The following is a 23,987-nucleotide window of genomic DNA, read 5'->3' as shown; positions in this document are numbered from 1 at the left end:
CGCTCACCATTGCTTTGCCAACTGTAGGCAATATACACGACCGAATATCCGATGTCTAACTTGGCTGCAGTATAAACGTGGCTCAGGTACAGTAGTAAAAACAGCGTTCCCCTCTGTGCACATTTCCTGTGCACTATTGTATGCTGGAAAGCCTCGCAGGCACATGATATTACAATAAATATGATAAGGAGTCAAAAATCGAAAAATGCAGTGTTTAGACCTTCAATAACACCGCAGAGAATTTGCGCGCTGCCTCCGAAAAAAACAAACAAAAAAAAACATCTTCGAGACCTGCATGCGGCCCATGTTCTCTGTGTTCTGAACACTTTTTGAAATGTTTTCACATTTGTATTTGTATATTTTCATAGAAGTATGCCCTGGACTACACAAGTTTCAAGAAAGATGTCTTCAAGAGATCATCGCTGATGATATCATTTTCCATGGCTGTGTGGTGGTTCACCAAGGGGAGCGGAGCAGGTGTTTTTTGACATTGGTATACCTTGCGATTACGCTTATCCTGCTGAGGTGACCACGGTAAGCTAATTTGATCAAATGAGAGTGTCCCTACTACGTGGGCCAACGCTAGGAGTTTGGTCAACGGAACACGCTCTGAAGGGGAAATAACTGCACATGGTGCAGTGCTCTGGGCTCCATGTACATAAATTTATTTATGTATTTTTTTTCAATACCACGTCGTTCGATAGGTTATCGCAGGAGATGAAAAGAATACATACATTGCATGCCATTAAAACAGACAAGATGAAATAAGTATGTATCCTATAGAAAAACATTACAAATGGTTAAAAATTGGTTAAAAAAAAGCGTTTACCCACTCCCTGTAATGCCGAATGGGGAGCGCAGCTCTTGAGGAGGAGGAGGGAAGTGTACCGAGGGCCACGGTTTCTCGGGGGTCACGTGACATAGGGGAAAGGGTTACACATGACCATCCCCCGAGGGCACGTGACCTTGTTGGGGTCACGTGACCTCAGGGGAGGGGGCCCACGTGGAGGGGGAGTCACGTGCCCCCCCCCCCCGAGGTCACGTGACCTCGGAAGGGGGTCACGTGACCCCCCAGGTCACGTGACCAATATTTTTCCGCTAGATTTTAGCGGGGAGATTTTTCCACTAGTTTAGCGGGCAAATTTTTCCGCTAGATTTAGCGGGGGAAATTTTTTTCCGCTAGATTTAGCGGGGAAATTTTTCCGCTAGATTTAGCGGGGAAACCGCTAGATTTAGCGGGGAAATTTTTCCGCTAGATTTAGCGGGGAATTTTTTCCGCTAGATTTAGCGGGGAAAATTTTTCCGCTAGATTTAGCGGGGAAAATATTCCGCTAGATTTAGCGGGGAAATTTTTCCGATATAGCTGGGAAATTTTTCCGCTAAATTTAGCGGGGAAATTCTTCCGCTAAATTTAGCGGGGAAATTTTTTTCGCTAGATTTAGCGGGGAAATTATTCTGCTAGATTTAGCGGGAATTTTTCCGCTAAATTTAGCGGGGAAATTTTTCCGCTAGATTTTGCGGGGAAATTATTCTGCTAGATTTAGCGGGAATTTTTCCGCTAGATTTAGCGGGGAAATGTTTCCGCTAGATTTAGCGGGGAAATTTTTCCGCTAGATTTAGCGGGGAAATTTTTTTGCTAGATTTAGCGGGGAATTTTTTCCGCTAGATTTAGCGGGGAAATTTTTCCGCTAGATTTAGCGGGGAAAATATTCCGCTAGATTTAGCGGGGAAATTTTTCCGATATACCTGGGAAATTTTTCCGCTAAATTTAGCGGGAAAATTCCCGCTAAATTCAGCGGGGAATTTTTTCCGCTAGATTTAGCGGGGAAATTATTCTGCTTGATTTAGCGGGAATTTTTCCGCTAGATTTAGCGGGGAAATTTTTCCGCTAGATTTAGCGGGGAAATTATTCTGCTATTTAGCGGGAATTTTTCCGCTAGATTTAACGGGGAAATTTTTCCGCTAAATCTAGCGGGGAAATTATTCTGCTAGATTTAGCGGGAATTTTTCCGCTAGATTTAGCGGGGAAATTTTTCCGCTAGATTTAGCGGGGAAATTTTTTCGCTAGATTTAGCGGGGAAATTTTTCCGCTAGATTTAGCGGGGAATTTTTTCCGCTAGATTTAGCGGGGAAATTTTTCCGCTAGATTTAGCGGGGAAAATATTCCGCTAGATTTAGCGGGGAAATTTTTCCGATATAGCTGGGAAATTTTTCCGCTAAATTTAGCGGGGAAATTCTTCCGCTAAATTTAGCGGGGGAAATTTTTCCGCTAGATTTAGCGGGGAAATTTTTCCGCTAGATTTAGCGGGGAAATTTTTCCGCTAAATTTAGCGGGGAAATTTACCCATAATGCACCGCGCGGTTACGCCAACGGCGACGGCGACGGCGACGGCGACGGCGACGGCGACGGCGACGCCGCTCAAGCCGGAAACGGGCCCCTAAGAGCTGCGCTCTAAAATGAAAGCCGTTTACAACTCCCTGTAACGCCGGATTAGAGCGCAGCTCTTGAGGAGGAGATGGAGGGGAAGGGTACCGAGGGCAAGGTATATCCTTCCTCCCTCCTCCTCACCTCCTCATCCTGTCTGCTATTCCTCCCTCCGAGCGGCGTCGCCGTCGTCTCACAAGGGTCACGTGACCTCACGGGGGTCACGTGACCCCTACGAAGTCACGTGACGATGAGGATGATGTCATCAGTGACGATGACGATGACGATGCTCATGCCGACAACGTCATCAGTGACGTCACTGATGACGTCACCAGGGACGATGACGATGAGGATGCCGATGACGTTATTGTTGTAGTCACTGAGGAAGGCACCAGTGACGATGACAATGCCGATGACGCCATAAATTACGTCACTGATGACGTCATCACAGACAATGACGATGACGATGCGGATGCCGATGAGGTCATCAACGACGTCACTGATGACGTCATCGGTGACGTCACGCGTCCCATAATGCACCGCGCAGTCACGCTAACGGCGACGCCGCTCAAGCCGGACACCGGCGCCTGAGAGCTGCGCTCTAAAAAATGAAAGCCGTTCACAAGACCCTGTAACACCGAATTTGAGCGCAGCTCTCTAAGAGGAGGTAAGGGTACTGAGGGGAGGGTATGCCCCTTTTCCCTTCTCTTTGCCTCAGCCTCCCTACTACTCCTCCTCCCTTCCTCCCTCTTCTTCCTCCACGTCCTTTACTCCTCCTCCACCTCCCTCCTCTCCTCTTTCTCCTCCCTTTCACTCTTCCCCCTCCTCCTCCCTCTCCTCCCCCTCTTCTCCCCCCCGTCCTTCCCCTCCTTCTCCTCTTCCGCTCCCCCTCATCCTCCTCCCTGTCCTCCTCCCTCCTCCTCCGCCTCCTCCCCGCGCGTTGCATCATGGGAAATGTCCCATAATGCACCGCGGGGTTACGCCGACGCCGGTGCCGACAGAGACGGCGACGCCGCTCAAGCCTGAAGCGGGTGCTTAAGAGCTGCGCCCTAAGATAAAACATATACCAACATAAGCCTTGTGCACTTGTTATATAAATTTCTCAGTCATGTGAAAGAATATCTCCATCAGTGTTGTTCCAAGCACCCGTGGTCCTCGGAAAAAAATAGTATTTGAAACTATTGAGATAGCGTGTATCAGGGCCGTACCCGGAAAAAAATTTCGGGGGGGGGGGGGGGGGGGGGGGGGGGGGGGGGGGGTTTCGGGGACAACGGTGGCCATTTTGAAAGTGTCTATTGTCTTATTTTCGCCTATAATTCATGTGCATCGGTGGCGTATAATGGAGAGTTGCAGCAAACCGGAGAACCGGTCCCGGTTTGGTACCCGGTAGCCGACCGGTGCCACTGCGCGTGCGCAGACGTGGAGATTAAAATCGGCTGGCTGCAAGTGCACCGACCAGGGCCGTACCCATAAAAAAATTTCGGGGGGGGGGGGGGTCAGAACCCCCTAACCCCCCCCCCCCCCCCCCCCCCCCCCCCCAGTTACGGCCCTGGCGTGTATACGGTACAACACCTAGAGGATGGAAGCTACGGGTGCGCGATAGAGTGATGGAGGGAAGTTAGTTTTTGCAAAATAACTACACAGTTCTTAGTTGCTCTCATTTGCAGCAGCTCTAGTCGTTCCATAACACCTCTTGAATCTAAGGCTTCAAGTCCTATGACTGTCATTGACGGTGTTGTCGAAAATGTACAATAATGTTTATTAAAACTAAATCTGTTTTTCTTTGCTTGTATTGCGTCAAGCAGCTCAATATCCCCCTTGAAATACGGGTCCCAGACCACACGGCCATATTCTAACATCGGTCTAATTTGGGCTCTGTTCGCGGTAATTTTAAATCCCCTAGTTAAAGGTTTTAAAGTTCTAATAATATAACCCAGTCTTCCCAAAGCTCGATAGCAGATAAAAGAATGCACCTGTTTAATTTAAGACATAAAGTAAATAAAATTCCCAAAATGCTTATATTCACACACTTGGCGCGAAATTATAGTGTATGTCCCATAACTCAAAAACAAAAACGTGGTCTGCTTGAAAGTGAACGTCATAAACACAAATGTTTTCAAAGTTAATTTCCATCTGCCATTTGTTGCTGAAATTTAGAAATGATAAAATAGTCATTTAGCAAGGCATGATCATATAAGAAACTGATTTCATTGTATAGAATGCATTCCTTAGCATGAATTCCTGTCTTAACATGAATATGGTTAGCGACGTCATTAAAATAAAGCAAGAAAGTGGTCCTGAAACAGAACCCTGCCCGACACCAAAAAGTAACCGAGAAGTTATTAGAATAAACGTCCCTATATCAAACAAACTGAGATCTTAAGGAAATTAGTGATCCAAATAATTATCAGTGCGTTTTTTATATTATTTGCAGTCTTTAAAGAATCTTACGATGTGGAACTGTAACAAAAGATTTTAATAGTTTATAAAGATGGCATCTAGCTGCCCTTTTTTAACTATGGCAAGAGAAACGTTTCGGGTGAAATATAATAGCTGTGTAAAGGTAGAGTAGCCAGGAAGAAAGCCATGTTGTTGGAGACAGAGAATCCAATTAGCCACGAGTTCTTGAGATATGTTTATGGACTATGTGTTCAAGAAGCTTGCAAGAACATCATGTCAATGAAATGGGTCTAGATTTAGTAACAACTTGTTTGCTACCGGATTTATAGAGAATTAATTTTGGCTGACTTTGATAGTCGAGGTACGGTTGCACTAGAAATATATTGAACAAAAAGTACAGATAAGTACATTGACGTTTAGAGTTAATAACGGCGCAGAAATAAATTGGAAATCTTATTATGGCCCCGGCTCTTTTTGCGATCGAGCTTCATATGCGTATTAATAACACCAAATACGCTAATGTTAACATCCTATTAAATATTCTGTCACAGGAGAAATGTGAAACGTAATAACTATTGCAACTAAATACCGAAATCAAGTATTCGGTAAAAGAGGTACCAGTCCCTGCTGTTTAACTAACACAATCAAACCATATAATAAAGCTTTGCGCTCTTTTATTTTAGCAGGATAATCATCCAGAAATCGACATGAGTTGAAGTCATATATTTAATCAGAGTTACGTTAATGTAGTGGGTAACATTTTGTTTAAAGATTATTTTAAACCCTCAAACCAAGCGTTGTCTGTCGAGGCTGCACTGCATTTCGTAGAACGCTTCCTGCTAGTTTCCGCATAAACTGTACGACCTTTCTTGTAATCATAGGTTACGAAATATTTGTATTCGTCTTTGTAACAAATACAAAATTGTTCATACATTTATCCACAAGAAGGTTGAAATGACTAAGCAGCGCATTGGCATCTGCGTGTGTACTCATAGCACAAAAGATATTGAAAGAAAACAAAGTTTATCCTTCATAGCTGCATTGTCCGTCCTGTTAAAATCAATTACCGTTAAGATTCCGGGGTATATACAGTCGACAGGAAGTTTGAGGGACCCAAAAATTGCTGTGTAATCGGAAATTGCTTCAATTCCTGCGCAATAATGAGCTATGTTTGTAAAGTTGTGAATAAAGAAATAAGATGAAGAAAGAAGTCATCTCTGGCTTTAACTTTAACAAACCTTACTTAAGTACAATGACAGTGCTAAATTCACGAGATCATCGCAAATGATCCTCACCAAGTAAGATGAGTTGAAAATTGTAGAGGTTCTATTTCTGAATCGAGCTGCATCTCGCACCGTAAAGATTCAGTGTAAGGTAAATTTTCAAAAAAAGAAGCTAAGCCCTCTAAACATAACGCAGCAGCCCCGCCTCTGGAATATTTGTCACACCGTACTACGTTGCAATTAGGAACTGTAAATTCACAATCAGGAATAGCATCGTGTAAAGAGGTTTTCTGTTACACATGTTACTTCCGGTGGATATGAAGATGGAATGTGGAAAAACCCATTGGACTTGGGTAAAAGACTTCTAGCACTAATGTGGATTATAAAAAACAGTTTATTCCTTATGTGTCAATTTAGACCTCGAGATTGTGCCACACAAAGAACCTTTCCCGGTTTGTGATTTGTTGCGTCCATGAGTTTCTGAACGGTTCCAACAATGGCGGGGTCGTAACGGAGACTAACTTTGGTGCCACTTTTTCTAAATTCAGCATTGCAGAAAAAAAGCTCTTCACAAATATTAGGGACACGTGGTGGGAAATCGACGAAAAGGATCCGAGTGCCCTTAAGTTTATGGGCATTTTGAGGATGCGAGTTTTATCTTGAAAATACCTTAATTATTACAGGCCTGGTATTACCTTCTGCAAACGAACCAAAGCGATGACAGCGTTCTATGCCATCGCAAGTTACAAGCAAATTTGAATACAGCAAATTAAATATCTTAGCAAGTAGCAACCGAAGGTATTCATTCGTTTGTCCCAGGAGCCCCGATGCAACCAAATTATTTCTGTGGGGATGATATTTCAATATCGTGGTTCTTATCTGTAAGCTGAGTGACCGCTGTCTTGGGAGCAGCACTTTTTACTTCCAAAAATTGCACTTGCCTAACAAGATTAGATACCTGCACAAACCCGACACGATATAAACCAGACGGGTTTTGCAGCCATCAAGCCTAGCATCTGAGGTTTCTTGTCAATTTTTATAAGGTTAAGATCCTCAGCCATTTGCGTTTGTCCAGCATGAATTTTCTGAAAAAAAGAACCTCCGTATCAGGGCCAGGGCTAGGCTTAACACCAAAACCTTGTTTGTTATGGCCAGGGTTAGACCAGCACCACCAAGAAGAAAGATGGCCTCCGCACGCCGGCGCGACATCACGCAAGAGATATCATTATGGAAGCTGGTTTCGTCGCGGAGGGATCTTGTAGGCGCTTGCTCTCCCCAGCGATAACATGCTGGTGGTCGCGCTAACACCGCAGATTCAAAATTTCAACTATCGCAACACATGATGTGCAATAGATAATCGTTCTGAATTGGATCGCTTAAGCAAGAAACCATGCACAGCTGATTGCCGCAATTTTGTTTAAGTGCCATGCTTTTCACGTTCAATATTTCCAGAATAACACACTGCATTCCAAGTTCCACTAAGCAATACACAGCAATTTCGCGGAAGGCGTGAGTAGGGGAGCAAAAAGCTGTGTGGGTTTTCCGCGTCCAATGACGGGCATCACGGGTCAACACTTCTCAGTAGTCCAGCCACTGCCATGTGCTCTTCTGGACCAAAAACTGGGAACATGGCTTAGCTGTTACAGGTCCTTGTAAGTCGTCCCTCAGCCTTGTCCCTTGTTTGGTGTTTTCACGTTCACCACGTTCCACCATGTGAGGATCATAATGATGTACACAGCTGTTCCAATTGCGCGCTAAAGTCTGCTTGGGCGAAGTGATGAGACATCAGACAAGTTAAGATCCGATATGCTAACTTCACATTCCGCCATTCTATGTTAGATTGATTTAGTTCCTTCAACGATTGTGTTTTTGCCAACTTTAAAAGCTCATTCTGTTCAGATTTGTGCAAATGACATAAAAGGCAAAGAGAAGCCGTAAGAATTTCCGGTTTCTGCTCAGCACGTTTTGGGTTTGGGAAGTACAGGCTCCTCACAGATTGTCGCTGATTGGTCCAGTTGATTGTAACACACTTCAGCAGGTGAACAGGGTCGAAAACGAAAAATAAAGTAGGTGATGGATCAGCTGGGTGCTGATAAACAATCTTGAAGTCAAAATAATTAGAAAAAAATTAATTGTTTTGCGATTGATCGTTTTGTTGTCCGAGACGAGTGCAATGACCATAAAACCTGAAGACTCTGGCTCCACAAGAAGCATTCGTAGAATGTTATGTAACATCCTAGCATCTACCTTAGCGACGGGCATAATGTGCACATCTTAGTGACTTGAAAGTAGAATCTCAATCATGAAAACCTATGCTGCCCTATTGAAAAATCCACCAGACCGGTTTGGTGTGTCCTATTGTTTTTGTGGTGTTAACATCAGACCGGCCTGGTGTGTTCTGGTGCGCACATAAAACCAGTTCAAAATGTTCTACTGTGCCCACCAGAACACGTTAGGTTGGTTTGGTGTGCCCATCACACAATTCTAGTGTGGTCTGATGTGCACATTAAAACACACTAGGCTGGTCTAATATGCACACCACAGCACACTAGAATGGCGTGACGTGCACACTACGCCACACTAGACCAGTCTAATGTGCACACCACGGCACACTAATCTGGCCTGACATGCACACCAGGGTGCCTCTGGTGTGTATACATTACGAATATACCATGATGGAACTTAACCCGAGACTGGGGTAGAAACAGAAACTAAAAAATAGAAGGGACAGAGACTTGTCTCTGTCCCTTCTACTTTTAAGTTTCTGTTTCTACCCCAGTCTCGGTTCACCTGCTGAAGTTCCATCATGGTAAATATCCACCAGCTCGCCTGCACTTTACCCATTTTTTCACGAATATACATCTAAAGTTAAATGAAAACATGTTCTCTTGTAAAATTAAATAAGACGTATAGAGCTGAAACACCACATTTGGTTTCATAAGGTCCTTAATTCAAGGGGGGATGCAACAATTCAGTTCGAATAATATGTACTTTGCGCAAGCATGCTGACAGAGTGTAACAAAAGTTTACCCATACACTCCAGCCTGACGGAAAGAATAGAGGTTTGTTTTGTCAACAATCTTCGTCAGCAGCTTGTCATCAATGAACACTTGAAAATACTTCAGTGTGCTTTTGACATCATCAGAGGCCGTAAACACGGGTTCCGCAGGCTTCACAAAACACCGGTCTTTTTTTCGCCAGTCGAAAACTTGCGGCGGTGACTTTTGTTTCTTTCTTGATGTTGACAGAACTGGAAAGGCGGGCGGTTCCGTCTTCAGTTTTGCTATCACTAGGAAGTTCTGTTCTTAGGCCCTTCGTTGGCAAGTTCTCCTCCGTTTCCGTCACTCACTTCACTATCACCAGATCCCGCATCGAACACTGTACCACTTTCCGGAATCAAAACCACACAGGGACGATCGCGACTTCGTGTCTGGTAGAAAGATTCTGATGGAATTCCCATCGGGCAGCAGTAGAATACAAAACCTGAAAGAAAAGAGCACGAGTAAAATTCAATCAGTAAGAGTAAAGCTATACGCGCTGCCTAGTGCACTTCGGTCGAAATGGCTATACGCACTACGCGGAGAGCTCATGTCATTTGGGCCACCCTTTTCGAACGGCGCGTGTATCCCTGGGGATCTCGTTAACACAGCCCCCGCCTTCGTTCACGCCGCTTCGCGGCGACAGTGTGTGGCTGCGAATTAGAAAACTTAACCAATACACGCCACTTCTCGGCTTCCAGCCGGCAACCCAAGCCCCGCTGTCCCCGATCGCACTTCCGGAAAGGGAGTCCCATATTGTCACGAATGACAAGTGATGAGGCGTCAAATAACTGAGTAAACTAAACGTTTAATCGGGCGAACTTGTGCCCAAATAAAGAAGGAAACGAAAGATAACAGTAGAGCGTCGCGAGCGTCGAAGTCGGCGAAAGAGCAGAGTCGAACGCTGGGGCGAAACTGACTCGACAAGGTCGCGGGCGGCCTCTTATCTTGAGTGCGTCGCTATCTCGAAGATTCGGCGAAAGCGGCTCGAGCGTCGCGTGATTGGGGCGAGATTGAACACGCACTTTCTAGAAAACAAAAGCAGGAATAAATGATAGAAGTTGCGTGCGGTACATGAATAAACGAGAACTTTCTGGAGGTTCCGGATCGAGCGTTGCTTTCTCAGCCCTGCGCGCGGCATTATCTCCCCCTTTAAAAGCGCATCGTCCCGATGCAGCACAAACCGAAAACACCAAATCCACAACAAAAGGACTGTAGAATCGCGAGACGCAGTTCACAGCTTGACGAGAGTCCGAAGTTCTATCGTTCGTAATATGGCTTGAGGCGCACGACGTGGACTACTTCGGGTCGCGGTTGACGCCGTCTTGATGGTCGAGTTCCGTCGGGAAGCACCTCGTAGTTTAAGTCCCCGAGACGGCGGAGCACCTAGTAGGGTCCAAAGTAGCGCTTGAGAAGCTTCTCGCTGAGACCGCGGCGCGTATTGGTGTCCACACCCATACCCGCTCTCCGGGTTGATTGTGGGCGTCACGCCGGCGAAGATTGTATCGGACGGCGTCGACATGTTTCTGGTCTTGAATTCGTAGTCTTGCTAGCTGGCGGACCTCTTCTGCCCGTTGAGCAACCACCTGGACGTAGTCGCTTCCGTCGTCGACTGGATCGTGCGGCAACATAGAGTCTAGCATAGTCGTCACCTTCCGGCCATACACCAGCTGGAAGGGCGTCACTCTTGTGGTCTCTTGTACGACCGTATTGTAGGCAAATGTGACGTACGGCAATACCTCGTCCCATGTCTTGTGCTTCACGTCGACGTACATGGAGATCATGTCGGCGATGGTCTTGTTGAGCCGCTCCGTCAACCCGTTTGTCTGCGGATGGTATGCAGTTGTCCGACGGTGGTCTGTCTGGCTTAGACGAAGGATCTCCTGGGTCAACTCCGCCATGAACGATGACCCTCGGTCTGTGATCAGGACTTCGGGGGCGCCATGCCGGAGGACAATAGACTCGATGAATAACTTCGCGACTTCGACAGCAGTCCCCGACGGAAGGGCTTTCGTCTCGGCGTAACGCGTAAGATAGTCTGTGGCGACGATTATCCAGCGGTTTCCCAGGGTCGACGGTGGAAAAGGGCCCAGCAAATCCATTCCAATTTGCTGGAACTGTTTGGTTGGAGGGGAATCGACTGAAGGCGACCTGCTGGCTTTGTCGGCGGTTTCTTGCGTCGCTGGCACTCATGGCACGATCGCGTGTAGAGATGGACGGTCTTCGGCAGCTTGGGCCAGTAATATTTTTCACGTATTCGGGCTAGTGTTCGACTGTAACCGAGGTGTCCTGAAGTTGGGTCATCGTGGCAGGCTTGAAAAATCTCTTCTCGAAGACTGATAGGGACTACCAGAAGCCACGGCGAATTACTGGTTCCAAAATTTTTCTTATAAAGTACACCTCTTCGAATAGCGAAGGTCGGCAGGTCTCGTGAAAAGACACGAGGAACGGTACTTCCTCTTCCTTCTAGCTTCTCAATCAGGGCGCGGAGCTCCGGATCGTCTCGTTGAAGTCCTGCCATGTCGTTGGTGTCCACGGCCCCTAGGAAACACTCGTCGTCATCTACGTCGGCACAGTCTGACGTTTCGACGGGGGCTCTGGACAAGCAGTCGGCGTCGCTATGTTTCCGTCCTGACTTGTAGACTACTGTCATGTCAAATTCTTGCAGTCGAAGACTCCATCGAGCCAGGCGTCCTGAAGGGTCTTTGAGGTTTGTAAGCCAACAGAGCGAGTGGTGGTCTGTGACCACCCGGAACGGGTTCCCGTATATGTACGGACGAAACTTTGTGATCGCCCATACAACCGCGAGGCATTCTTTTTCCGTCGTGGAGTAATTTTTCTCCGCCTTTGACAGTGTCCGACTTGCGTAGGCAATGACTCACTCCGTGCCTTCCTGTAGTTCTACCAATACCGCACCAAGTCCGGAGTTACTTGCGTCCGTGTGAATTTCGGTTTCGGCGTGCTGTTCGAAATGTCCGAGGATCGGAGGTGTCTGAAGTCTTCGTTTCAGTTCGTCGAACGCCCGTTCTTGTTCTTCTGCCCAGTGAAACTTCACGGCGTCTTTCGTAAGATGTGTGAGGTGCGCCAAAATTTTTGCGAAATCTTGAACGAAGCGTCTGTAGTACGCGCACAGCCCCAGGAATCTGCGGATGGCCTTCTTGTCCGATGGTCGAGGGAATTCGGCTACGGCGGATGTCTTCGCGGGGTCAGGGCGTACTCCTTCGCTACTAACGACATGACCAAGGAACTTAAGTTCGCCGTAGGCGAAGCGGCACTTCGTTGGCTTGAGTGTGAGCCCTGCGGTCTTGATGGCTTGGAGCACGGCCCTAAACCGTTTCAAGTGCTCGTCGAAGTCGTGCGAAAAAACGACGACTTCATCCAGGTAAACGAGGCAGCTCTGCCACTTCAGTCCCGTTAGTACGGTATCCATGACCCGCTGGAAAGTTGCCGGCGCCGTACAGAGTCCGAAGGGCATCACCTTGAACTCGTAAAGTCCATCGGGCGTGACAAAGGCAGTCTTCTCGCGGTCCCGTTCATCGACCTCAATCTGCCAGTAGCCACTCTTCAAGTTCATCGACGAAAAGTATCTGGAGTGGCGTAAACGGTCGAGGGTGTCATCTATGCGGGGAAGCGGATAGACATCTTTCTTTGTAACAGCGTTCAGCCGCCTGTAGTCCACGCAGAACCTAAGGGTTCCGTCATTCTTCTTCACCAGCACGACTGGAGAGGCCCACGGACTGCTTGAAGGCTGGACAATATCGTCGTCAAGCATTTCTTGAACTTGTTTCTGGATGGTTTCCCTCTCCTTCACCGAAACTCGGTACGGCGACTGATGAATAGGGGGCACGTCATCGTCAGTAACAATTCGATGCTTCGCAACCGCTGTTTGGCGTAGCCTTGACGATGTGGCGAAGCACTCACTGAACTCAGCGAGAACGTCAGTCAGCTGTCGTCGTTGTGGGGCTGGGAGGGAGGGGTCGATGTCGAGCTTTGACGGCGTGGTTCCCTTGTGGTGCGTCGGAGAGGCGTCTTCTGAGATCACGGCGATGGCGGCCGAGTCCTGAATTTCCTCGACGTAGCCCACAGCTGTACCCTTTGTAAGGTGCTGCGACTCTTGCCGGAAGTTGGTGACAAGGGCTGCGGTACGCCCGTCCTGGAGTTCGGTTACGCCTCTTGCAATACCAATCCCTCGTCCAAGAAGAAGTTGGACGCTTCCTTCCAACAGTGCTATCCCGCAGGAGGCTTCGTCGGTCCCGACGGGGACAAAGACACTGGACAGCGGCGGCAGGTTTACGTGGCTGGTAAGGACTCGCACTGCAGCTAACGTCGCTTTGGGATCTTCCGCCGAGGGAACAGGTTTCCGAAGCGTCAGCTTGTTCTCCCCAAGGTCGATGATGGCGCCGTATTCACACAAAAAGTCCATTCCGAGAATGACGTCTTTCGAACAGTCTTGCAGAACGATGAACTTGACAGGGCAGGTTTCACCGTGGATCTCAACGCGAGCAGTGCACCTGCCGACAGGCTTGATGAGGTGTCCGCCGGCGGTTCGTATCTGTGGTCCATCCCACGACGTCGTAACTTTCCGAAGGCGACGAGAAAGTCTCCCACTCAAAACGGAGTAATCCGCTCCGGTGTCGACGAGTGCTGTCGCGTCGTGGCCGTCGATGATAACGTTGAGGTTATTCGACACTGTTACAGAAACGTCGTTTCGGCGGCGCGGCGTTAGAGTGGGAGAGCTCCGGCGATCTTGGAGGATCTTGGCATCGTTCGTCTTCGGCAACACCACCTCCCGGCATTGCCGCGCCTAGATTTCCCGACGGGACGCGATGGGTGACAGGCTGTCTCGGCGAGACCGGCGGAAGGGCGATGGCGAGCGTCGAGGAGATGGTGAACGGAATACACGGCGGGGAGACGACTCAGGAGATGCAGAGCGGCGGAGGTAGTCCTCGATGTCCCGAGGTCGCTCTCCAAGACGTGGTCGAGGGTCGTTGGGCGCAAATCCTCGTAGGCCCAGCTGGCGGTAGCGGCATCGTAGGTAAATGTGGTCCGCTTCACCACAGTGGTAGCACATGGGGCGTCGATCGGCCGTCCTCCAAACGTCGGTCTTCCTCGCACCACGCTGCTCTGGGCGTGGAGCATACTGCGGCGCCGGTGCCTCACGTCTGGTAACTGGTTGGTAGTGTGCTGTGACGGGAGGTTCTCTCTTGGCGGCGGCGGCGTAGGTCAGGACCGGCCGTTCCGGAGCCACTGCGACGGGGACCTCTGGCAAGAGGGCCCGGTGTACCTCCTCGCGAACAGCCTCGGCGATTGAAACAGCGGGGGGTCGTTTTGGTGAAGGGAGCAACCGCTTCAGTTCTTCTCCAACCACATCCCGAATGACCTCCCGAAGCTTCTCGATGCCAACTTCGCCGAGGTCAGGGAGGGAAGATGGAGGGGATGAGGTGGCAGCTACGCCGGCGACTCTCTGATAATGACTCGCCCTGGCCGACAGCGCTCGTTCAATGTTAGTTGCCTCAGCAACAAATTCATCTACGGTCGTCGGTGGATTGCGAACGAGGCCGCCAAATATCTCGCTTTTCACGCCTCTCATGAGGATGCGCAGCTTCTTGTCTTCGGCGGGTCAAGGGTCGGCACGGGCGCACAGGCGCAGGACGTCTTCAGTGAAGCTTGTCACGCTCTCGTTTAGACCTTGGCAGCTTCTTTGAAGGATGTCCTCGGCTCGTTGACGTCGGTGTTGGTTTGTGAAGGTGCGCTTTAGCTCCTCCACGCATGTCTCCCACGTCGTGAGGGAAGCCTCGTGGCTCTCAAACCATTGTCTTGCCGTTCCCTCCAGTGCAAAGTAAACGTTTTGGAGGCGCTGTTCTGCCGTCCACGCGTTGTAGCGAGCCACACGTTCGTAGTGCTGCAGCCAGTCTTCTACGTCCTCGTAGATTTCACCGTGGAATGGCGTCGGCACACGGGGAACCACAGGCAGGAAGACATAGGACGGTGCTGCTTGGGGGTTTTCCGTCAGCTGGGCCGTGGGGTTCATCGTCGGCTTCGGTAGCTTCTTTGTTTTGTCCGGTAGTGGTCCAAACTCAGGGCGTTGTCCTTGCAGACGCTGGCTTTCCCGAGGCCCTGCCTCTTCCACGAGTCGACGACTTGGAGTGGGACTTGCCGAACGTGTCCTCGGAGGGGTATGGTTGAGAAACATAGAGGGTCTACCCCGCACCTCCACCAAAATGTCACGAATGACAAGTGATGAGGCGTCAAATAACTGAGTAAACTAAACGATTAATCGGGCAAACTTGTGCCCAAATAAAGAAGGAAACAAAAGATAACAGTAGAGCGTCGCGAGCGTCGAAGTCGGCGAAAGAGCAGAGTCGAACGCTGGGGCGAAACTGACTCGGCAAGGTCGCGGGCGGCCTCTTATCTTGAGTGCGTCGCTATCTCGAAGATTCTGCGAAAGCGGCTCGAGCGTCGCGTGATTGGGGCGCGAATTAACACGCACTTTCTAGAAAACAAAAGCAGGAATAAATGATAGAAGTTGCGTGCGGTACATGAATAAACGAGAACTTTCTGGAGGTTCCGGATCGAGCGTTGCTTTCTCAGCCCTGCGCGCGGCAATATCATTTAGTGCTGCAAAGTTTCGTAGACTTTTTTTTTTCTGCTTTCAGTGTTTATAGTAAAAACAATATGTCGGAAATATCACCAAATGCTTCGACAAAACAAAATGTTCCAAGAAAAGAAAAAATATGTAAACCCGCCGGGGATCGAACCCGCGTCCACTTACGTATGAAGCCGACACCTTACCACTATGCTATACCACTTTTTTTTTTTTCTTTATTTCATGGGAAACAAAAACGGAGAGTCAGAGCACACAAAAATATCGCACTACAAAAATAGGTCCCTCATTTATCACTACAGTTCTTTCATCTGTAACAATCTGTTAAACAATGGTACCCAATCGGGCTTTGTGTCGCGACCTTCGTACACGCTGGTGACTTGTGCTACCAGTTGAATGAAATAACAATGCACAGACTTCGGGGTCTGAACAGCATTTCGCACGTCCATTCGGGATTTCCACATGCTGTATAAACTAAGGAGCATAATGAGGTCATACGGAACGGTATCCCCTGGCGTTACGGGCAGAAAACGAATCGAATGCGGTGTAATATCTAGGCTTTTGCGCAAGGTTCGCTGCAACACATCCCAAAAAAAAAAAATTGCGTCCCAGCAGTTGATAAAAATGTGCTCAACAGTTTCGGGCTCCTTACACAATAAGCAGTTTACAGTCCATGGAACAAAGATACCCTTCTCCTGCAACCATACCTTGGTGGGTAAAATAGAACAATGTAATTTGAAAAAGAATGTTTTGATCCTAGGAGGATTTCCCATCTTTTTTACACGACACAGCACATCCTGCCCAGGGTGATTTTTGTACAAGACTCTGTATATTGGCGTTGGGAAGAGAATATCAACAAGATCCCGTGTTAGTTTTTTCCTCGAGACAGTTGCGAGGTACTCCCGAGAAAAACGGACTACTAGAAAATTAAAGGCGTCAACAACCTCTTTCAGGTATCCCACCAGTCTTGGTGGGTGATATTCAACGGTTGACACAACAAAAGTGGGGATAAAGGATGCCAGCTGGTTTTGGATGACTTCGCGAATAAAAGGGACTTCCTGGTCTCTTAAAAAAAGAAATCGTGATACCAACTGTCTAACGAATAAGTGGGGCAGGCCCACACCCCCGTCTGCGACACTACGGAAAAGGTTTTCCCGTCGCATAGGCTCCCAAGTTGAAGTCCATATGAAAACCGCAAAGACACGGTGAACCTTTTGTATATTGCTCCTTGCACAGTATAGAACTTGTAGCAGATACCAAAGCTTGGCAATCAAAAAAACGTTGCATATAGTTGCTCTCGTAAAAATCGACAGATCTCGGTGGATCCAGCGCGTGGAGCGCTTGTCGATATCTACTGCTACAGTTGACCAATAGGTCGTGCTGTTTCTGTGGCTCTCCAGTGGCACACCGAGGTAGTTGCATGGAGTGCAGCTCCAATGGATGTCCTCGAAAACTTCGGGCGTGCTCGCCCACGTCCCGTGCCAGAAGCCCCTGCACTTTTGCAGGTTCACCGAGGCACCCGTGGCTTTGCAGAAAGTGTGCGTCAACCGCAAGGCGTGGCTTACACTCGTTTTATCGGTGCAGAAAAACGCAACGTCATCCGCATAAGCCAAGACTTTGGTTTCAACGCTGTGCAGGATATATCCTCGGACTTTTGAACTTTGGATTATGCTCTGACACAGTGGTTCGAGGTACAAAGAAAAAAGTAAGGGGGACAGCGGGCACCCTTGCCTCACAGAAGAATGGACTGGTATACTTTCCGTCACGTTATTGTTAAGCACCAAACTCGTATAGCAGTTGGTGTACGACATCTTAACGCCTTGTAATATTATCTTCCCAACGCCTACATGCGCCAGTATTTTGAAAAGGACATCATGCTGAACGCGGTCAAACGGTTTCTCTAAATCAATTTGCAACATTGCAACTTGGTCGCCTCTTCCAGACACACAATCCAACACACTTCGGGCCACGTGAATATTGCTCTGGATTGCTCTACCCCTTATCCCATATGTTTGATGTTCCCCGACTACTTCACAAATAATAGATTGCATTCTGTTTGCCAGTACTTTTGCGAATATCTTGTAGTCCGCATTACACAATGTTATCGGGCGGTACCCTTTTACGCAGCGTCGTTGGTTGTTGTCCATTTCTTTTGGAATAAACACCGTGTGTGCCCGTAGAAACGAAGGCGGGAGCGCGTTTGCCTTGTAGGCCTCTTGAAAAACTTCATGCAGCACGAGACAAATCTCGTTCTTGTGCACTTTATAAAACTCAGCGATTATCCCGTCGGGTTCCGGTGTTTTTCCCTGTGGGAGAGCGTCCACAGCATTTACAATTTCTTGCACACTAATCGGTTCTTCGAGGGTTTCAGCACAGTCTTCACTCAGTCGCGGTAGTAACGTTATCAATTTTGCAAGACCCTTGGTATCGTCTGCGAATGCGGGACAGCTCAGCAGTGCTCGATAGTGATCAAGAAAGACGCGTTCGATCTCCTCCTTATCAGTGACGATTCTGTTTCTGTGCTCTATCTCTAGTATTTCCTTACTCAGTGCGTGTCTCTTTTCGTCTTCCAACGCCTTCTTTGTGGGTTGCTCTCCCAAGAGAAACTTTTCTGCCCTCGACCGCACGACCGCGCCCGCGTACCGTTCCTGATAAAGACTGTCAAGCTGAGCTTTTATGTACTCTATGTCTTTTGTTCCGTAGCCAGGATTTTTGCATTCCAGCTCGTATAAAAGATGCAAGTCACGCTGGAGTTGCTTTTCTTTTTCGTGCTTGTAATAATTAAGCGTGCTTGCTCTTTCGATTGCCAATTGTTTTGCGTCTTGCTTAAAGGTTTCCCACCTCGCAAAAATGTTTTCCCCGTTTTGACCTGCTTGTCTAAGTAATTTTCGCGTTTCGGACACGAAAAACTCATCTTTAAGTAGCTGAGAATTTAACTTCCAAAGTTTCCAATTGATGCGCTTATGCTTCCTCCGTTTTTGTCCAATCGTTATCGCAACCATGCAGTGATCTGTGAATAACACAGGTTCCACAGTATAAGCATTTAAAAGTTGTATTAGTTCAATAGAACAATACAACCTGTCTAGTCGGGCATGCGACGCCCGTTGAAAGTGCGTGAACTGTATGAGTTTGGTTCCTGTTTGAAAGTTGGCTACGTCTAACAAGCCTCCCTCTTCGACTGCTTCGAGCAATAGTTGTTCACTTCTATCAAGATGGGGCCTGGTCGGCGTTCGGTCATTTAAGTCGCAAACACAATTGAAGTCTCCAAGGAGTACAACTAGTCTATCACACACCAGGTATGAGCGCAAGTGATTGAAAAACTGAACTCGAGAATTCACATCGTTTGGTGCATACACACAAATCACCCGCCACTTGCATTCCTGCACCCGAAAATCACACATAACAAAGCGGCCCTGCAAGTCAACCACCACTATGCTATACCACTGTTTTTTTCTCAACAAAAAAAGTTTATTTGCATATCGCAGTCGCACGTAACATGCGTGGACACTTTCGTTTGATACGAGTTTTGCGTAGTGTGTATAGCCATTTCTAGCCGAAGTGCACTACGGATTGCGTATAGCTTTGCTCATCAGTAAATGGGTCAACATACGGATGAACTAAACCACGCCAAACGGGGAGCTTTCGTCCGACAATTGCAGCTTATTCCTCATGCATAGGAATGTAAAATTCAAAGCGACCGCCCGCCCCTAAACTACTGCCCAATCTATGTACCTGGCTAAACATTTATCAGCTTAAAAACTACCGAAACACTGCCAAATCTAAACACGGAAGGGTACAACACTGAAATCACAGAGCTACTATGCGACGTCCTCTCTTACACGATACGCATATCTACTCAGTACTTTTTCCCCGACTTTCATACGCTTAAGGGTAAAATACGTCTGCGCTATGGAACCCAGAACTTCTAAAAATGCAAAATAACATATTTCAGAGCTAAGTACTGCTTACCTTCGCAACAGCTGGTCGAAGTGCGTAGCACGGCATGGACGATACGCGTCCTTGGTGCCGCCGTGCACATTGGAGCCGACCGACGGAGCGACGGAGTATCTGGAGAACCCCTCGCGGTGAAAATTCAAGACCGCGAAACCAAAACCAGATATGTATCTCCTAAGATACGTTGAACATTTCGCCTGAATATACGAGAACTCAAATCTGTTCCGTCACAGCGCGGTGGTGGCGCGTCGGGCGCATTTCCGATCCGGGGCAGTGGGCGGAAGTCCTCATGTAAGACGTGTATTCCTGCGTTGTGTTGAAAGGAACCTGACGAAAACCTGCCTTTTGTCAAACCGCTGCTACTGGGGCTGTACTAAGAGTCGAGAAAGTTCTGCAGATCTGTTTTCATCTGCTAGGCTCGTCCGAGAACGTCTGTATGCGCCGTGAAAGTGATAAACCAGACGCCGTCGGACCACGATAGCTTGAGCGGGAAGCACTTTGGGTTGAATTCTCGGATACTTCTGGTCATCACATTTTTTTTTTTGTTCCATAATAAGCGCCGGAAAACCATCAAGTTGTACCTGCGGACTAAGTTCAGTGCGTCTTCAAGCTCGAACGGCCAGCAGATCGTTCAAATTGTCGTCTACTCTTTCAAAAGCTGCTGCTTGTCGTCCGCTCTTTTAGACGACACCGGCCCGGAGACCAATTGTTGGCCCTGTACTTGCGATATGAAGTAAGTGCAGGCTTCAAACAAATTAAGTTCGAAGGTTGGTAAGCAGGCTCGATAAAAACAGTAGGTACAAGGAGATGTCGATGACTGTTATCAGTGGCCATCACCGACTTGTTATGCCTGATTCACTTGGTCCGACTCTGCTTGCGATTTTCAGTATCAACGTCGACCATCTCAGCTACGGCTCCCGCTTTTGCAGCGCGAGCGTCGTCACGGGTGAAACTTGAGAGAGAAAATCTCATGATGCAAATCAGGCTTTAACGTACATTCTGCGGCGTCCACGTGGACTGCATCGCTGCATGTCACATCATTCATGCGACGTTTTGCGGTGTAAGGAGCCTTGGTAATTTCGCTGAGGCCGCTCAACTAGTCATCCATTGCCAGGAAGACGTAGAATCAACAATTCCAACGCTAAGAAGGGCAGGGGGACTCACACCGACGCCAACAACATAAAATTTTAATGGTTTGTTTATGGGCGACGGCAGCGACGGCGAGCTTCTTGCCCACACTAGATCGAGCATGTGCGGCGCCGGTGGCGTCCGGTAGGGGCGCTCCGGCTTGTTTGTAAACATAAACTTGTGCATTGCTTTGGGTCTCAAAAAACAACTACTATTATACTGAATGTATCCTGAAGATACACTGTACCCTTAAAGGGTTAAAAAAATAAAAATGAAATGAAAACGTCTGTGTTGCTAGAAGTGGTGGGAATCGTGGGCGCGTCTGTGTACACTGGGCAATTTGACCCACCAGCTGCGCCAGCCGCGGCGGATGGAGAAAAAATTGTCATGGGATCAAGTCACGAGAAAAGGTAAGGAAATTTCTTTGTTTCTTTTTGTGCTTGCTGCATTGCGATTCGGGGATTTCGCAATATTAGATCTGCTGAGACACTTGTAGCTTGATCTTGAGTGATCGATTCGAGCCTCAGTATATAGCTTCCCAGATGAAAAGTTTCCGGGCGGCTATCAGTTCGAAAGTTACTGTTATCCATCATAGCCAGCCGGCAAGCATATTCTAGATTTGTCATTTGGACACCAGTTTGAGTTGTCTTCACCGCTTGTGGGGTCGCTCTACAATAATCGCTTCCCGATCGGCATGTGCTTCGCTCGTCTCCCAGGGAGTGACACAACACAAGGAGAAGATAGCGAATCGGTTTACAATACTTCCCAGTTGTCCGTCTTCGAGAGCCGGCACTGCGGCCGGCTGACCCGGGTTGTCACCCGTCGAACAGAACTCGCAGTCGGAGCCCGTGTCCAGGCCTGCGGATCGTCCTCCCCACGCCAGCGCTGCGTAGGCAAGCTGTTCCAGGCTATTACAGCCCGAGTCTCGCTGCGGAACCACTCCGGGATCGTCATGGCCTAGGCCGCTATGGCAAGGGCTCTCCGTTTCCGCCGGTCCTGATCCGAACCTCGCTGGCGGAACGCTCCAGGAGTCGCCATAGGCCAGACCAGCCAGAACGACTCCATTGTTCCTGCGTGGCCCTAGCTTGGTGCGGCACTCCCTTCCTGTTTCCTCGCGCTCGCCCGCGGCTAGAAAATGTGAGTAATTAGAAACATACTCTGCATGCTAGAGAACAGTATGCACGTTACAATGGCTGTATTGTGATATCCAAGCCTGTTGTGAAAAGGTGACAGGCAACAAAGTGCACATGGGAAAAGGATATTTACGCTTCACATGGGGAGCTTTTTCTAAAGAAAAACTTACACATCCTGTTTTTTTGCATGCCGTCAAATTTATTACCAGACTCATCATTAAATTTGGTTGTTGATAAAAACAAAATTCTATGTGCTACGAAAACCCACTATTTGAAAACTCGCAGGTTTGGAAGGTTTTAGTTACGACCGCGCGTGCGCCGAACGGCTATGCACACGTACAACTACGACTGCCGGGACGGGCTAACGGGCCTCTCAGCTGATCGCCTCATTCTCGACGTCACAGTGAAGCAACAATCAGCCCGATTGTTCCCACCGCATTTCTCTATGTGGCGTCTGAGTGACTCGTAAAACAACTTGTATAAAATTGTTATTTCGCCGAGTAGTCTGCAAAACGAGATCGTCAGCTTACTTTACAAGCCTGCCCATTTATTTTCGTTCACTTCAACAGCAACAATTACTCTAGTATTCCCGTACTAGATGCGTCGCACTGCAGTGATTCACTTCTGCCATCGTGTCGCTTCCCAAGATCTCGAGGGGGAGACGTATAGTTTGACGCTTGAGTCGCCTTCGTGACTGTGACAGTCTTTAACGGAGCAGTAGCGACGTTCATTTTTTGGGAAAACCCTAGGAGTAGGCGAGATGTGACAGGAACCCGCTGAGGTCATGGAGACGCGAAGCCGGGATTTACTTTTAGGAAAAACGGTTCCCAAAAAAGGCTGGTGCTGATCGAAAATGCCACATTCACACGTGGTTTCTAAATGCGCCTGCCTGCACTCTCCGCGATCCTGTCTGTCCAGGACCACCCAGTTCTTTTTTTATTTTGCAGCCGCTAGATGGCGCGACGTGTAGTGCCAAATTGCATTGCCGGTTAAGATTTGGGACACTTTAAATGAGGGGACGGGGTGAAGTGGAGTGGAGAGGAGAGATTCGTATTATCGAAATTCTGCTGGTGTTTGCCTGCCCCCCCCCCCCCCCTCGCACAGACGCAAGCAACGTCGTTGCCCAAGACGCCTCTGACTGTATGTTGCAAAGCTTAATTAGTTTTTCATCTGTATAAAAGCAAATATTAATTTACTGACAAGGTGGCAGTGCTGGTGGGCCAAAATCTAGTTATGTATTTGCAATCTAAAATGCTGATAGTGTAGTTGTAGGCAGTGACAATCTGAATCTAGTCAAGCAAGTCGATCGCTCAGGAGAAGCTCTGCCCAGTACTTTTATGCACATGCTTCAGGCTCCTCCATTGCTGAAAAAATAGTTTTTCACCCTCTCTGCACACAAAAGCAGAAAGAAGGTTCAAAAGTCGCTTTTTTGGCGGAAGGACAACGCTGTCATACCACTATAGCCAGACTTTTAACTCAACAAGTGGTTGATGACAGAACAAGACGACTTCATTTCATGACTTCTTTATGCAGCGTAGCACGCTACAGTCATTGCTTACTTCACATCCGAGTGGTTGCTACGACGAGAGTTGGTAAGGTTGCCAGTATCTCACGTGAATAAATACTATATTAAAGGCGTGATTTCAAAAGGTAGTCTTCATTTATTTAGTGCATAAAGCAGCCTGGCTGTAGTGACCACAGCCCTTGTGTCACCTCTCCGCAAGTACCGCAAGGAAGAGCTGATATTACCTCCACTAGTTTGCGTCGTCACAAATCATAAATCAGGTTAAAGCGATTGGCGGATGGTCTGAAAATCCTAAAATAGGTGAAAGCGATTTGCTAATGGAGTGAAATAACGGAACATTTTGAGGACATGCATTGCTGAAATCTCCCCCTATTAGCAGCTGTAGCATACATTTCTTTTGGCAGATGCATGCTTCCTGCTATTACTACAACAAAGAAATGGGGTTGATTATTTTGACTAACCTAGCTCCTTAGCATAGGGCTAGATGGACGTTGTGAAAGAATATTGTGCTACATTTATACTGCATTTCACGTCATTTTGGATATGTTGTGTGACTA

General features: G+C 48.0%; 1 pseudogene; it reads left to right on the top strand.

The window, feature by feature from the left end:
- The first annotated feature begins 425 nt into the window (after positions 1-425).
- The window catches only part of LOC120843619, a 64,654-nt pseudogene continuing 41,092 nt past the window's right edge, over positions 426-23,987 (top strand).

Source organism: Ixodes scapularis, unplaced genomic scaffold (genome assembly GCF_016920785.2).
Source record: "Ixodes scapularis isolate PalLabHiFi unplaced genomic scaffold, ASM1692078v2 PGA_scaffold4__175_contigs__length_147842914, whole genome shotgun sequence".
Lineage (NCBI taxonomy): Eukaryota > Metazoa > Arthropoda > Arachnida > Ixodida > Ixodidae > Ixodes > Ixodes scapularis.
The sequence above is the reverse complement of the archived record's forward strand: the minus strand, read 5'-3'. Positions and strand labels throughout refer to the sequence as shown.